Below are 7,250 nucleotides of genomic sequence, written 5' to 3' on the forward strand. Positions count from 1 at the left end.
GAAATATTTCAAGCTCTGGAAGGGAATAAACTTCCCAGGCCACTCCGCTTGTTTTCCCCCCGACTCAAGTATACTTCTGCCTTGTGCTTTTCACTTACAGTCCCCAGCAGCTTTCAGTCATGGACACAAACTAGTCTTGATGAATTGCTCTGGATGAATTCTTCTTCATAGTCTGTTCCCAGCCACTGCAGCTTTTAAGGAAACCAAAACTTCTCCTACTCCTATGCCATATAACTAGATATGCACCCACTGTACCATGTAACTCAAATGCAATGTTCTTTCCATGAAAAAAATGGAAAAGATCTTCCAGGTCTTTATGTCTATAATAAAATTTAACACACCAAGATATAAGTGTTCTGTATTTTGATACCAAAAATCTTTTAAAGTAATACAGAACTGCGTTTTTAGTGGTAGGTATTCTGAAGTTAGTACAGCTACCCAAAACCACAACAGAAGTCTTCTTTTCCGCACAAACCCCAGCCACTTTACAGTAATGATTAATGCTTGTAGCAGCACCATCAACTTAGAACTGTCATTACGTCTAATAACATGCATCTTGCCATGGGGTCAAACCGGACATTTCTGTGGTCAAAATAGAAATCTCAGAGAAAACATACACTGGCACTTTTCAGACATGATGTGCGAGATAAATGTTTGATATATTCTGAGATATATGGTATACTGCTGTTTGCTCACTCCATCTGCCAGTGTAAATTTCAATGTCTACCAATTTCATCAGTTTCTTTCAACTAACATAAAAAAGAATTCAAAATATATCTTATATAACTTAATTTTTTATAAGTAACAAACTATCTACTTGCAATAGCTTTGTAACCACACTCCCCCCAAATTGTTAGGGTGAAGCGATGAAAACAAAGGAAGAAAACGTAACAAAACAAACAGATTTACAAAGGAAAAAAGGCAGGAAGAGATTTATTTTTAGTGGCAACTCATGATTGTGGGGCCTTAATGCCTGTGATTTGCAGCTGGGCAAAGACATTTATTTGCAGACAACTAAAACACAATTCTAATTTTAAAATAATGTCAGGATTTGCTCACTTCAAAGACTGATTTTTTTTTTTTTTTTTTTTTTAATTTAATACTCATTGTTAATTGCTTGAACTGAAGTTTACAAAACAAGTCTTTCTTTTTGCAGATTCTTTCAGAGGCCAACTGCTTTCGGTACATTAATCATGTTTTTTAAAAACAATTTGAAGCCTGAAATTGGAATGCATAACAACCTAGTGTTGCAGGGGTTTTTGAACTCCTTACACAAACGCAGAAAATGAGTAAGACTATAGCAATTAGCTACAGAGAGAATAAACCAAAGACCTTCTTCAACAATATAGTATGTTTAATATAAGGGTATCAGAGCAAATGTACAAATATAGCAATAACAGAGACTATATTGCATCCAAGTAGCATCTGGCACAGAAATGTGGTAAAGAGGACAGGAATACAAATGTTCCTTGCCAACTTGTGCTGACAAATGCAATATTTCTCAGCATATCAACTTATATTTTAGTAGAATTGCATAAATAATGAAATGTTAATTATGCCAGTTCAGACACACAGAAATCAAAGCAAGAATACATAAGATCCTATTGCACTGTTCTTCGGCGTATGTGAACTAACTATTTGGACCCTCACTCTTTTTTTCAGGACCACAAGCTAAATTGAAGAAATTCAGAGTGATTTACAAATTGTTCTGACAATTAGAAGTTGAATAGCAATTAAAATAAAAATCCTTAAAGATATGTCAACCACAGGAACGTATGTTTTTCCATAAAATGACATTTTTTTCATTAGAGTGAACTGTAGCCACTTAAACTTTGATGACGTGAGAATTCGCCAAAGAATAGGAAGTTGTTCTGTTTTTCTTTTTGCACTCATTTTCAGACTGTGCTCACAGAATCTTTGCTGCTATAGAGTATCCTCTGTTTTCATGTCTATTAACTTCCACTTAATATGTCTGAAGTGAAACTTCTTACGTAGCAGCGACAAAGTTGCTGGCTTTTAAATATTTACAGAAACTCATCATTTTGTTGCTGGTAAATGAATGGAAGTACAAAGTAACTGCCATCATTTTATCCATAACATAACCATTCTTAAAAGATAATCATGGTAAAGTGATCAACACAGTTTTATCTTCCTTGTTTCTGCAGTACCAATACAAATAGAGATTCCACAGAAACACCCATATGCTTAAAAGTTACATACATATAGTGATATTTTGCTATTTAGTGACGTATTCATTCTCTTCTCCCACCCAATGACGAAAACACTTTGTCATAAGTAGTTCGGATTTTCCTCCTATATTTGCAACCCATACATTTTTTCAGTCATTTAAACATTTGACTAGACACGCCACAGATGGATATGAATCAGGTGCACAAAATTGTTTTTAAAGCTCCAGTTAGAGTATCTGAATGTGTTAAGTCCTCTTTATGATACAGTTAGGAACATGAATCACTGCTTTGAGCCACACTGTTCATACTCAAATTCCTGAAGTGCTACAGTTTTTAAATTGCTGACTTGTGCCAATTAATTAACATTATTGACACTTACACTTGATAAAAGTTTTGACATGACACACAAGATGAGTTTATGATACAGGTAGAAGTTAAAAAAACTAATGTAAGTGGAAATTGAGGATATTCAAATTATTTTATGACTTAATGCATTTTAGAGCATTCATCCTCTGTAGTTTCCACAGTTTTAGAATAAGAACCTTAAAGATGCTTGCTTAATCTAGTTACAAAATATGAGAATTCCAAATTTTTTTCATTAGACTCTAGGACAATGAAAAATAGCTTATATTACTGAGAGGGAAATCATCAAGTGTTCCCAGTTTATAATCACAACAGTTAGATTTGAAATATAAAGAACTTCCCCATCATTATAGCCCAGACCACACTGAACTCATAACATATCTAATAGTTGCATTAAGCTGTTAAAAAGCAATACTTCACATTTTGCTTTACATAATCTTAAAAACATGCAGCCTCTACTTAAAACAAACTTCAGTATGTTCTATATTATTGCAGTCAGACAAGCTGCCAACATGAACATAAAGGTTCCATGCTGTCACAGCAGAAGAAACAGATCTTCAGCTACATTGAAGAGACAAATATGTATTTTTGTTTCACATATTTTGACTGCAAGAAGACAGACTTCTTGTTCTCTGAAGTTCAATTAGTCATTTCCTCTCAACTGGTAGTTACCCAATCTGAGCTTCATCATTCATATCCCATCTGTTCATATGACACCTTAATAATAGCTCTATCCAAGAATATAAATCAGAGCTATGATACGCAGTTTCATATCCTGTTATAAGCTCAGCCCACATGGTAAAAAGTTTCAGAAAAGCAGGGGAAAAAATCATTTTAGATGTCTCAATTACACTTACTCTCAGCAGCAAAGTCCAACCGTGCAAAAAGCACCACAGTCAATGGCAAATTCTTTCAGATTCTTTCCCATTTCATTTTTAAATGTTTCCTTTCTTTATAGTGAATCCCGTGGCTAGCATTTGAATCTCTGTCCATTTATCAAGGAAATCTGCTATTTTTTTCCAGCAGAAAGCAACAGAATCTCATTGGGATGCATTGCACACGCTTCTACAATCTTCCTACTATTCATAACTCTTTTGCAGTTGTAGGGTTAGCAACGGGCTTCGGACACAGTAGTATCTTTCATAAATAGAAGGGAACCACATAGTCTGGTCTCCACTAGGATTTAACAACTCTTCCATTGAGAGATGTATTAGCTTTAAAATAAAACCACATTTTCCATTAAAATGCAAACACAAAGTGCAAAACAGGAAGCTTTGTGTAAGAACGTATTCTGGTATGTGAATACGCATGCAGAGAAGAGAGCAAGAAGTCTACTGTGTTGGTTCACTTCAGGTGCACATAGGTCCAAAACCTTATCTGTTGATCCCCACACAAAAGAGAACAAATGCAAGCACCTGAGGTTATACACAAAACCCATCAGTGTGTTTGAAGCTTTCTTCTAAATGTAAAGAATCACATAATTTAAGAGACCACACAAAGCTGGACGAGTCAGAACCCCAGAAGCAGATATTCACGAGTTAACATGCACTACCAGAACAGTCTTGTAAAGGTATCAAGAACCAAGCAAAGGTGCACTTACAGATTCTTACTACAGCAAACCTTGGAGAGAAACTGCAAGTTGGCAAAAAACAGGTGAAGGAACTAAGGAAGAAACTCAAAACCTAGCCCTATGAAAGCTCTGGTCAGGAAAGTTCTGCCTCTGGAAGGTCAGAAAGCATAATTTTTCAAACCTCAAAGAGAACAGAAAGAGCTCCTGATCGTGTTGATGTCAAGAAGATTGGAACCAACTTTACAAAGCAGAAGGAGAAGCAGATCTTCAAAATTTTATGCAGATGAGTCGACCGGAGAAGCAGAAGGAAACTGAGGCTAAGCTCATGTGGCATGTGCCATATAGCCACACAAAAATAGTCTGCATCAGAAAGAAATTAATACTAAGACAGTTTCATAAAATGAGTCTCGGGGAAGGAAAAAATGTTTAAATGAAAATAATTTCTATTTCTGTGTGTCTGGGTTACATTCAGGTCACCCTTTTTGAAATGTTAGCAATATTAACCAAGCAAACAATACAGTTAAAGTTTCTTACATTAATTATGGCTACTTCAGCACGGTATCTTTGCAAAGACAAAGAATCTAGTTTTGAACTTTGCTCTTGCAAGAATACTGATTAACAACACACTGGCATATATCTAAGGTCTATATAAACAAGAATCCTACTAAGTAATACAGTCAGTGCTAGAGGTTTCTTGTAACTACAGAAATATTTTGTAATAATATCCTCTCTAAACTAGACAGTTGTGCCTCCTTACATGGAGGATTAAAAGCTAAAGAGGCATAGAAATCCAATACAGCTATTGCTTGCTGGTGAGCATAATATAACTTTTTGATTAATTTTCAACAGCTATCTATCCAGAAAAAAATAGAACCACAGGTAACTTTTTCAGAACAAGCTCCTTCACTTTTAAATGCATTTTACAAGACAAACAGTCAGAGCAGTAGCACTTCATTTCCTAAAACAATTTAAAACAATGAAAAATTTTGTTACTACTCAAACAAATTAAAGCTGTTTTTGTTAATGCAGTCTTTGGAACATATTGTACAGAGGAAGCTCGCATCCTTCTTTCACTAGTGTGGGTGTCCTGATATTCTTGGGATTCTCACCTACTCATGTGAGTCAGTTTTATATAACGCTACAACGTATAATTTACCTCCTACTCACAAGCCAACACTTTAGCACTAACATCTTAACCAAGGGTTATTTAAGGAGTCTGAACTTAGTACATTTTTATATAAAACTGCGCAAGCAACCATTACACTTGTGTGTCAGTAATCACAGCACACAGTCCTAAAACAGTCCTAGAACAAAGAGAGCTGACTTCCTTGCAAAAATAATTAAGGTTGTTTCACCAAAAATAGAGCCCCAGAAGATTTAAGCTAGATGATACCCTTGCTCTTGAACTACACTAGGTATTTAAAAAAAAAAAAATTAAATAATAAAAACCCAACCCTCAACCTAATGCAAGATGCACTAAATTGCCCCATCTGCAGTGTTAATGATTCTCTGAAGGAGCGTAGAAGAGAATGGTTGTGCCGTCTTATGCTTTTCTCCAACACTCCTCAACATGTAACGGAAAAAAACATCTAAAATGCTTTATTAAGATTTGAAAGCTATGAGAGCACATTTGCCAACATATTCTAGTATTTTAGCTTTGACAAAGACATGTGGAATAACACATATCAAAGTGGTCAAGTTGAAGGTTAAGCTCAGACACTTCAATAGGTTTTTAGAATATATTAATTCAACTGTTAACTGATAAATATTCTAGACAAGAAGACACCTAATAGTGATATGGAAAACTCTTTACCCATTCAGTCACTGGCTTCAGGGACAAATTGGTTCACCAGCTGACTCAATGGAAGAAAAATTGACTTCAGTTAATTGGAACAGTTGGAATAACATCAACTAATTACAACTACTGACAATCTAGGCTACAAATGTTAACCTTGGTATTAATTGGCATAACTGAAATACCTGTGATCAACGGTAGCTCTTCCTTAGCACATAGTCTAATGACTTTCAGTGAAATTTAGGTACTTCTCATTACTTTTCCAATAAATTCAGCTTTCCCAAGTGACCCTCCCTTGCAGTGATCTGCACTGCAAGAGCTGCAGAAGAACTACTCTCTTCATGTCTTCCTCCTTTAAAGGTAGCTGAATCAGGCAACAGGGAAAAGAATTACCTAGAAAAGTGTCTCATCACTAGTCTCTCCATTTTCAATAGTTCCCAGATTCAATGTCTTTTCCCTCCAGTACCTCAAGCCCTCAAAGCCAGTGTTTAGTTTTCTCCTACACTTAGTTCCTTCTCCATATCAATACTTCAAAATACTTTTGTACCTTCCAAATACTTCAAAACCAACCATCCATTCAACTGTTGACAGAATATCCCACTTCTTTTCTGACATGTATCTCTGAACTAAGCAATTCTGCTGATCTTTTCTACATTGCTTTACCTTCTCTACTCTAATTTGTCCCCCCTTCAACACAGTACAAAAGCATCATAAAGCATATGGATTTAAATTGTTTGCCCAGCTACCTTTGGGGTAGTTTTCTGCCCATGTTCTTCCTCTCCTTCCAACTTCCATTAAGTCAGTCAGAATTATCTCATACTTGTTTAAGACCTTACTTTTTCTCACTCGCATTAAAGCGGCTTGTCTCACATACTCAAAACTGATCACTTTCATTCTGCCCTCTCCCTGATGCTTATAGTTAAACACACCGATTTTTCATTCTGGATTCTCCCGCTGTAAACTTTCATTGCACACAGCTAACACTAAACTCATTTCCCCTCCCTCCATCACTGTTGACAACCTATTACCTACACTTGTAGTCTTTATCTCACTTGGTTCTTCTCTTCCATTCTAACAAATTGTGCCCTGCATTTCTAAAAATCTGTATTTTCTTCTCTATCTCTGCTGCTAAAAGTCCACATTTAAGCCCAGGTAATTTCTCAGATTACTACCATTGCTTCTTTCTGTTCTTAAATCTTCTTTTTTAACCCCACACAGTTCCTCTCCTGAATGACATTCTACATTCACTTACTGACAATGCATTTTTTGTTCCATTTGAATTGCTTCCCAGTTCCTCCAGCATCACTTCCAAACAGCCCTCCCTGGCCATGAA

Source organism: Fulmarus glacialis, unplaced genomic scaffold (assembly GCF_000690835.1).
Source record: "Fulmarus glacialis isolate BGI_N327 unplaced genomic scaffold, ASM69083v1 scaffold17317, whole genome shotgun sequence".
NCBI lineage: Eukaryota > Metazoa > Chordata > Aves > Procellariiformes > Procellariidae > Fulmarus > Fulmarus glacialis.